The following is a 10,699-nucleotide window of genomic DNA, read 5'->3' as shown; positions in this document are numbered from 1 at the left end:
GTAACTGCCACGCCATGCAGGTTACCCCCCCATGTTTCTGTTAAGGGCTGTAACTGCCGCTCCATGCAGGTTACTCCCATGTTTCTGTTAAAGGTAGTAACTGCCACTCCATGCGGGTTACCCCCATGTGTTCTGTTAAGGGTAGTAACTGCTGCTCCATGTGGGTTGCCTCTATGTTTCTGTTAAAGGTAATAACTGCTGGTCCATGCAGGTTACCCCCAAGTCTTATGTTAAGGGTAGCAAAATTTACAAAATTACTGCTAATAACATTTTTATGGGGTGAGCAGCCTTCTTGATAATTCAGACACTGCTGCTTGAACGTGCTTTGCTTTTGGACTTGACCTTAGAAGCAGTCCTGCACTTTATCCCCTGATGTCTGCATTTCAGTACCCCATCCCGTAAAAGTCAGGGCCCATAAGAAATTAAGAACATAAGAAATTGCCATGCTGGGTTAGACCAAGGGTCCATCAAGCCCAGCATTCTGTTTCCAACAGAGGCCAAACCAGGCCACAAGAACCTGGCAATTACCCAACACTAAGAAGATCCCATGCTACGATGCAATTAATAGCAGTGGCTATTCCCTAAGGGGTAGATTTTAAAAGAAGCGCGATCAGCCTACTTTTGCTTGCGCATCAGACTCAAGCAAAAGTACGCTGGATTTTAGTAGATACGCGCGGAGCCGCGCGTATCCACTAAAATCCTGGATCGGCGCGCGCAAGGCTATCGATTTTGTATAGCCTGCGCGCGCCGAGCCGCGCTGCCTCCCCCCGTTCCCTCCAAGGCCGCTCCGAAATCGGAGCGGCCTTGGAGGGAACTTTCCTTTGCCCTCCCCTCACCTTCCCCTCCCTTCCCCTACCTAACCCACCCGCCCGGCCCTGTCTACACCCCCCCCTTACCTTTGTCGGGGGATTTACGCCTCCCGGAGGGAGACGTAAATCCCCGCGCGCCAGCGGGCCTACTGCGCGCCGGGCCGCGACCTGGGGGCGGGTACGGAGGGCGTGGCCACGCCCCCGGGCCGTAGCCACGCCCCGTACCCGCCCCCAAAACGCTGCCGACACGCCCCCGGAACGCCGCGACGACCGGGCCCGCCCCCCCGACACGCCCCCCCTCCGAGAACCCCGGGACTTACGCGAGTCCCGGGGCTCTGCGCGCGCCGGGAGGCCTATGTAAAATAGGCTTCCCGGCGCGCAGGGCCCTGCTCGCCTAAATCCGCCCGGTTTTGGGCGGATTTAGGCGAGCAGGGCTCTGAAAATCTACCCCTAAGTAAATTTGATTAATAGCCGTTAATGGACTTCTCCTCCAAGAACTTATCCAAACCTTTTTTGAACCCAGCTACACTAACTGCACTAACCACATCCTCTGGCAACAAATTCCAGAGCTTTATTGTGTGTTGAGAGAAAAATAATTTTCTCTGATTAGTCTTAAATGTGCTACTTGCTAACTTCATGGAATGCCCCCTAGTCCTTCTATTATTCGAAAGTGTAAATAACCGATTCACATCTACTCGTTCAAGACCTCTCATGATCTTAAAGACCTCTATCATATCCCCCCTCAGCCGTCTCTTCTCCAAACTGAACAGCCCTAACCTCTTCAGCCTTTCCTCATAGGGAAGCTGTTCCATCCCCTTTATCATTGGTTGTCGTCAGAATCCAATTCCCCTTTTTCCCCCATGTCTGAAACTCAGCTGGGTTTGTGAGGGCCAAAGAGTACATGCAACTGTTTGAAGTTAAGCACTTTTAATGGTTTTAATTGTGAAGTCTCCAGCATAGAAGTTGCAGTGAGAAGCACATTCATTCTGTCTCACCCAGATACACTCATATGGGACCCCATTATTTTAATGTATGTCATTTCATTGCATTGTTTATGGGTGCTGATGTGTTTTATGGGACCAGGATAAGAATTATCTAAGCTAAGTTGTACACGCATAAAAAATCATGGAAGGGATTCTTTCTAAAATGATGCCCATGCTCAGACAGAGAATGTTGTAAATATCTAGGAATAATAACATATTACTTATTATCCTATCTTGTTTCCACTCTAATCACTGATTTTTCTCATTGGTTTGGTGTAGTTGGAGGTGGTGGGCAAGGAGGGGTGGGATTCAAAGTAAAACCAGATAACTTAAAATGTAAAGCTAAAGTGACACTGACCCTCATTTGAAACATTTTGGGGGCCCATTCTCCTCCTTGAAATAAAAAAAACATATATATATTTATAGCATTGCATGCCTGCATGAGAACAAAATTTTACCAAGTATAGCTTGATCCACCTCTACAATTGTAGAAAAACTGAACTGGTCAACCTGAGACCAGCAGCATTATCTACAATTACCATACAGAAAAATGGCACTGGCCGACCCAAAGTAATTGTATGGTAGTTATCTATAATGTTGGCAGCCTTGGGTTGACCAGTGTCATTTTTTTTAGATTGAATTGGTGGGGCACAAGCACTGGGGATTGCTCCTGCCCCTGAAGAGTCTTCAAAATCCAAGGATGGAGTAAGACGTTGAACCAGGGAGGGGGGAAGACTATATGGGAAAGTCCCAAGAGGAGTTTTTTTAAACAAAATGAAAATAAATGTAATTTAATTTGTTTTTTGTTTCATTTTGAAAACAAAAGGAAATGAAACAGAATATTTCATGAATTTTTTCTGTTTCATTTCCATGAAAGCACATCCCTATTCCTTAAAGTCACTTATAACGACATGGAAGAGGACTGATCCCTAGGGACGTGCATTTAATGTTTTATTTTGTTTTGTTTCGATTTTTTTTTTTGTTGTTGTTTTTCATTTGGCTTGTGTTTATTTCATTTTGCTTCATTTGTTTGCAATGAAATAAACAAAAAAAAAAAAAATAGAAAACAAAACACAGAGGCCAGGGCACCCATTCCCCTACCGATAAAAAACATTTTTTGGTGCCACAAAAATGTAAAAATTGAAGTCTCCCCTCTCCCTCCCCGGGCCTTCCTCCCTCTCTCCTCTACCCCAGATCCTCCTCACCCCATCCGTGGCTCTGCAGACTTCCAAATAGGGCAGGATTGATTCCCCAGGGTCCCAACTTCAAAATGGCAATGGCCAGCCCTGAGGCTTTCAGCGTTTTGTTGTCCAGGAGTACGGGTGTGCCTCTGATGCTGGGCTAGCACTAGCACCATTTTTAACAAAGGGCCTGTCCAGGTTGGAGATCTGGGGAGGGGAGGGGGCAGAGCAAGCGAGGAAGATCCACTGGGCAGACTTCAATTTTTACATTTTTTGCTGCGCTGGCGATGTTATTTTCAGTGGGGGGGGGGGGGGGGGGGGAGATGGGACTGTGACTTTATTACTAAAAATTAAACTCAGGAAAAATGAAGAAAATTTTACTCGTTTTTCTTTTGTTTCTTGTTCAAACCAAAATGAAAGGAAACGGAAATTCCATTACAATTTCCTGTTCTGTTTCAATGAAAGCCCATCCCTGCTGATCCCCTTGGTGACTTCTCCAGAGCGGACTCCATCACCACCACCACTCTCTGAGTCTTGTTGCTCAACCAGTTTGCCAGCCATTTCATCAATGGCCTTCTAGCTCTTCTACGTGCAATAGTATCAAAGGCCTTACTGAAATCCATCCCCAATCTTCTACTCTGCTTACCTCAAAGACAATCAGCTTGGTAAGACCATGCCCTTCTGAAATCCTGTAATCTACTGGCTTCAAGATGTTCTGCTTTTCTATCCTTCAATAGTGGGTTCATTACTTTGCTCAGTATTGATGTCAAACATATAGGACTGTAATTTTCTGGTATCTCTTTTTCCACGCCCATGTGGAGTGATAGGACATCTGTCCTCCTCCAATCTCTTGTAATCTCTCTGTTACATGATAAATTAAATAGATCTGTGAGGCCTGGATTTAGGCATGGGCAATGTAGGCAACTACCTCCAGTGCAAATTGTTATAGGCCCCAGAGTGTTGCCATCGCTGCTATTGCTGTTACCGCGGCACCACTTCTCTCCTCTAGCAGCGCCTAAAGATGAAAGAAAAGTCGGTGCGGGGCCTTCAGCAGCCCTGGCATGCTGACTCACCCTGCAGTGCCCCACTGCTCGCGTGGCTTGCAATGATAACTGGAGGCCCGTGCAGGAGGAGAGGGTGGTGCCACAGGTTCAATCATCACGCCAGGGCTGCTGATGGCCTCATGCTAACATTTTCTACATCTTCAGGCACTGCTAGAGGAAAGGAAGGAATGCAGCAATTGGTAAGAGAGGAGGAAGAGGAAGGGAATTTGGGCAGAAGGGATTGATCCAACCCCTTCCTCTTTGCAGGAGGGGTGGGGGGTGGGGGGAGAAAATTCCCTTTATTCCATTGCCTATGGGCGAATGATCTTTTAATCCTACCCTGGTACCTCTTTTATTTCTTTCTGGGATGTAAACCATCAGGCCCTGCAGCTTTCAGTTGTGCCAGTACTTTGAATGCTACTTTCTTAGCATTGATGTTTTCTCCCCACAACCTCTGTTTGTCCTTGCCTTTTTCTTTTGCTCTATCACCTTTCTAATGTGAATACTATGCAAACGTTTTTATCTGCTCTCTTCTGATCCTCCTCTTCACCATACCCTGTTCTCTCCTTTAATTTTTACTATTCCCTTTTTAGTCCTCCTCATTTATATAGTTAGTTAAAGAAAGTTCTATCCCCTGCCTTTACTGACTGGGCAATATATGTCTCTGTTTGAATCTAACTGCCTGCCCCGCCTCCCTTTCTTTCTCCTGATAAATATGCCTGCCCTCTTTCTAGTCCTGTTTGTATTTTCTGAATACTGGGGGGGGATTAGCTCTTAGGTTTTCCCTCTACTTCTTTGGTGACACATAGTGGTCTCTTTCTTCTTTTCCCTTCGCTAATATAGCCAGCACAAAGATTTTATACATTTTATTGCTGTCCATAGTATCTCTTAGATCCCTATTCTGAATAAAACTTCCTTTATATGATCATTCATTTTCTTAAAAATTAACTCTTCTGAAAGTTAAGAACCTCGTTCTAATAAAGGACCTGATTTACTAAGGCTTTTCTCCTGATCTGTGCCAATGGGAGCACAGCTTAGTAAAACAGGCCCATAGTTTGCTTCTGCTTCAGATTTTACATTGAACAGCGCAGCATGATGATCACTGCACCTCAGGTTGTCCCTTAATATATAATCCCATGACACAGTCTCCATTTCTCAGCACCAGGTCCCATGTCACCTTGTCATGAGTGAGGTTCTCTTGCCCTCACCAGGTCCCATGTCACCTTGACATGAGTGAGGTTCTCTTGCCCTCTCCAGGTCCCATGTCACCTTGTCATGAGTGAGGTTCTCTTGCCCTCACTAGGTCCCATGTCACCTTGACATGAGTGAGGTTCTCTTGCCCTCACCAGGTCCCATGTCACCTTGTCATGAGTGAGGTTCTCTTGCCCTCACCATGTCCCATGTCACCTTGTCATGAGTGAGGTTCTCTTGCCCTCACCAGGTCCCATGTCACCTTGTCATGAGTGAGGTTCTCTTGCCCTCACCAGGTCCCATGTCACCTTGTCATGAGTGAGGTTCTCTTGCCCTCACTAGGTCCCATGTCACCTTGACATGAGTGAGGTTCTCTTGCCCTCACCAGGTCCCATGTCACCTTGTCATGAGTGAGGTTCTCTTGCCCTCACCAGGTCCCATGTCACCTTGTCATGAGTGAGGTTCTCTTGCCCTCTCCAGGCTACATCTGGTTGTTTTAAATCCCCCATTCTATTCTTCCGATAGATTCTTTCATGTTCACATCTGCCTCTTCCCCTTGTGACAGAAGTCTACATTTACTTGGATATTAGACCCAAAAGAAAGTTTCTTCAACACAAAACACACGGCAATGCAGTTGCTCTTTGCTCACTTGGCTTTTATTTTGCTCCTAAGATGTAAAGTTACTCCTCTCCCTGTTTTCTTTTTAACCTAGCCTACATTTTCTAGAGATTATACTGTCTGTGGTCACTTCCCACTTCTGGTTTTCCCTCAACCATGACTCAAGTGTCTTCTTTTACCCTGGTAGCTTCTAGAGCAATGATTTATTCTTAAATAGATTAGGGAGCTTATCTGTTAAGCTGAATTATAAAGAAGGTGTTAACTGCAATTCTAATGCTCGGTTTAGTAAAGAACCTTAAGATTTTAATGAATCCGATAGTAGGGGGAGGAAGGGGGACCCAGGGGGCCTCTTGATCAGGATGTCGGGGAAGTATGAGGGGGATGAGAAGGGGTTTGGGCCTGTACTTCTTGACGGATGTCAGGGCGAGGGGCTAAGGCCTGGGGGGGGGGGGGGGGGGGGACCTGATGCTGAATGGGGAGTGGGAGTAGGAGTGCACTTAAGCACTTGGGGGTGCGAGATGTTCAGCCCAGGGAACCATGACTGTGTATCACGAGGTTGGCTGGGGAGATCAGAGCCTCCATCGGGTCCTGTGTTAGTCTCTGCCGGCAGAAATCACATAAAAATGTAATTATAACAGCCAAGGTATTGTTAAGTTCTTGCATTACCAGGTAGGTTAATGTAAATCACGAGTGTTAGTACAATTGCTGCTAGCACAATTTAATATTGATGAGCTTCTCTACATAAATTTGCAAGTGACACAGCTCATTAAAATATTTCTCTGCATTAGCTGATTTTTTTTGGCAATAATGGTAATGAAAGCGCATGCTTTACTATTACCATGGCCATTTAACACTCTCCATCATATTTACGCTCTTTAGTAAATAGGTCCCAATAAGCTTTTGAACACATGCCTTTCCAAGTTGTTTTATTACCTCTCTCACCTGTTTCCTATCTGTTTCTACCATTTCTATTTAAAGTGCATCATATGACAAATAATGAAAGGAAGCGGAGAATATCACAAATCCACCATGAAGTTTTAAGTGTAAACACTGATTTTTTACATTTCATGATTTCAACCCTTAACTCAGTTACTCCTTAGATATTTGGAGGTCGATATGCAAAAGCCATTTAAATGGATAATTTAAAAGTTATCCATCTAAATTTCAAAACCAGTATATTCAGCCTCTTATCCAGCTAAATTCTAGCCAAATAACTAGAATTTAGCCAGATAAGTAGGGGGTGTTCCAGGGTTGGACAGAAGGTATTCCGGTGAGGAGCGGCATTAGACGAATAAATTATCTAGCTAACTCTGATCAGGCCACAGACCTGTCCTAAACATAGCTGAATAAACTTATAAAGACGCTGACAAGAACGGAAGATGTTCCTTTTCAATGACAAAACACTGGGACAGCGTCAGACGGCAGGTTGTTTGAAGATGCTCTTATTGTAGATAAGTGATTTTATTTGCAAACTACAAAAATCAAAAAATACCACAGGTGCATGAGCTATGATTATATCTTAGACGCAGTCTAATTTAGACGGAGAAACACTCCAGCGATAAGTGTGGTTGGTATCTCTATCTATAAAGAATTTATTTTTCCAAACAAATGCACGATTGCATATAAATATATTATAGTCTCAATGCAGTGCAAGGTGAATTAGTGATATTTTATTTTTTTATTTATTTGTTTTTCTATACCGGCATTCACGGAAATTCGTATCATGTCGGTTTACATAAAACAAGGGGTGAGCAATACATTATAACGTACATAACTAAAACATAAGAGTATACATTACAAAAGTATAACAAGTGCATGGAAGAAAAAGTTACAATAAAACAGGGGTTATTCTAACTGGGATTAGAGTTAGAGGAAAGATAAAAAGTTTAACAAAAAGTAAAACATTGTAGTGATTGGTTGGTAGTGTCTGTTTCAGTTTAATAGAAAATGTTCTATTAGATAAATGTTCTATTAAATAAATGTTCTATTTGATAGAAAATGTTCAGTATTTCTGCATTTGATGGAAGTGAATCATTAAGGGTCTGGAAATGCTTTCATGAAATACTGGATAAACTTATCCGGCTGTCTTTAACATAGTCGGGTATCTTCAGTAGCGTGACCGTGACGCTGACTACACCCTGCTAGCTAGCTGGATAAAGTTATCAGGCTAACTAGCCAAGCTACACAGCGGCTGAAAATGGACCTCGACAAAAATATAAGCAACAGTTTCCCCATTTCAGGAACCTAAAAGTCAAAGTCAGTAAGTAAGCGTTTTGTTTTTTGTTTTTTCAAATCTCTTTTTCCTTATCGTGTAGCACGTATAATTCACACCTTTAGAAATAAAATGACAGTCGATGTATTGAGGTTCCAAGACACAAGGCGATATCTAACCCCTCTGAGTTAATTAGTGGAGCATGTTCCCTGACGAGTTCTATAGAGTATCTCCTTTCCTGCTCACTCCCAGTCTTGAGCAACGCAACCAGAGATATTTCATAAAATCATTAATGGCAGCCTCGCCCATCTCATTTGAATTTTCACTGACTTCAAATAAGAGGAGAGGCATCAAGCTTGGATTATAAATGTTGACCGGCTCGGACTGTCTCCCTGCACCGTACCTGTACTTCAAACAGGAAAAGAATAGAGTACAAGAAAGAAGCACTCACGCAGAGAAAGAGGAGGAAGAAGACAACCATGGCAGGTCAGTACATGGCACATCTAATCCACTCCTGTAAGCAATGTATGTAATTTGGCAAGCAACACCGTTATTAGTGAAGTTATTTAAGCTGTTCAATATCATGACTATATAATGTACTTAGAAATAAAGTTCAGTAAACAAGTTGTAGCAGACACCTTTTTATTGGACTAACTTAATACATCATAGTTAGTTTTTAAGTGCTATATTCCCTTCATCCACAACTCTGGTATGTTTGTCATAAATGAATCAGGATAGCTCAGTGAGAAGATATCATCTACCAGATGTTTGTAGACCTTTATTTCTATTTATCCGTATCTCTAGCATGGCAATGATATAAGTCTTCTACAAGCTGTTTTATTTAAAATATTTCTCTTGGTGCAATGAGGATACACTTTAAATTAGTCATTAAATTACCCCGAATGCAAGAAAATAACTGGAACCATTTGGGTGAATTCTTCTTTCTTACTAAAGTAGCTGTTTCTATGGGAGCTGTTCAGCTAGGAAAAGAGATGGCTGAGGGGGGATATGATAGAGGTGTTTAAAATCATGAGATGTCTTGAACAAGTAGATATGAATCAGTTATTTACTTTTTCGAATAATAGAAGGACTAGGGGGCATTCCATGAAGTTAGCAAGTAGCACATTTAAAACTAATTGGAGAAAATTCTTTTTCACTCAATGCACAATTAAACTCTCGAATTTGTTGCCAGGGGATGTGGTTAGTGCAGTTAGTGTAGCTGGGTTCAAAAAAGGTTTGGATAAGATGCTATTAATCAAGATGACTTAGGGAAAAGCCACTGTTATTACTGGCATCAGTAGAATGGGATCTACTTAGTGTTTGGGTAATTGCCAGGTACTTGTGGCATGGTTTGGCCACTGTTGGAAACAGGATGCTGGGCCTGATGGACTCTTGGTCTGACCCAGCATGGCAATTTCTTATGTTCTTATCTTATTGAAATCTGCTGATGTCATTGTCCTCGAGTTCCTTTAGAATTTGATGTTGATGATTTTAGCTATCATAGTAAATAAAACCTACCACCAGGGAACTTTTTAGGTGTTAAAGACTCTATTAATTCTCTAAAAACTAGAGGTAATAAAAAAAAACATATAAAGAAAAGGGAGGGAAAGAGAAATAAATTTAAAAAGATGAAAAAGAAAATGAGAGAGAAAAAACTACAGCAGACAAGCTACAATAATTACAGCATGACCAAATGATTCTTTGGCACACACGACATTCCTGAATCAAGCAAACTCAAATGACTACGGTATGCTGCAACTTCAAAAATAACTTCCCTTTGTCTTTCATGAACCTTTGGAAAAGATTTGGAATCCACAGCGAGAGATGTATGAGACCATTTTTAAGAAAGGATGAGACACCTATTAACACCTCCATTTATTTATTTATTTAAAGCTCATCTATGGCAAATCATAAATTCTAAGCGGTTTACAGAAAAACATTCACATTATCAATTATACATAAAATAAAACAAACCACACAGACCAACAAAATGCTCTCCTTCTTATGTACTATAATTATCCATTCATATCACAATACCGTAAGTTAAACAGAAAGTGATCTTAAATCATAAGATTTCTCAGCCAGGGGTGGTTCTATAATGAGGCAGGGTGAGGCGGCCAGGCGAGTGCTTCAGGCGGCAAACTTTGGAAGCAGTAAAAACTGCCCCCCCCCCCCCAAACTCTTCTAGCGATTGCCTCACCCTGCCGCCAAAATAACAAAGGACCCACGGGCCGCCGGTGGATAGTCCTGCGCAGAAGACCCTCCCCCTGCGCAGCCGGAGTCGCCTCCATCGATTCTGCGCAGAAAAAGGCAAAGATGGAGGAGACCCTCAGCATGCTGCAAGTGAGCTGGTCCCATTCATGGCGAAGATGAAGGCCCCGATGAATGTGAGTGTGTGTAGAGGGGTGTGTGTGTGAAAGAGAGAGATTGAGAGTCTGGGGGATGAGAGAGCATGTGTGAGGATCCTTGAGGGGCTGAGCGAGAGCATCTGTGAGAGTGTGTGTGTGTGTGTGTATGTGTGTGTGAGAGAGAGATATTGCGAGCCTGGGGGGTGAGAGAGCATGTGTGAGGATGCTTGGGGGGCTGAGCGAGAGCATGTGTGAGAGTGTGTGTGTGTGTTTGTGTGTATGTATGTGTGAGAGAGAGAGATTGCGAGCCTGGG

General features: G+C 43.1%; 1 pseudogene; it reads left to right on the top strand.

Annotated features, from left to right (window-relative positions):
- The first annotated feature begins 8,388 nt into the window (after window positions 1–8,388).
- Window positions 8,389–10,699, top strand: part of LOC115096658 — a 39,122-nt pseudogene continuing 36,811 nt past the window's right edge.

This window comes from Rhinatrema bivittatum, chromosome 8 (assembly GCF_901001135.1).
Source record: "Rhinatrema bivittatum chromosome 8, aRhiBiv1.1, whole genome shotgun sequence".
Classification (NCBI taxonomy): Eukaryota; Metazoa; Chordata; class Amphibia; order Gymnophiona; family Rhinatrematidae; genus Rhinatrema; species Rhinatrema bivittatum.
The sequence above is the reverse complement of the archived record's forward strand: the minus strand, read 5'-3'. Positions and strand labels throughout refer to the sequence as shown.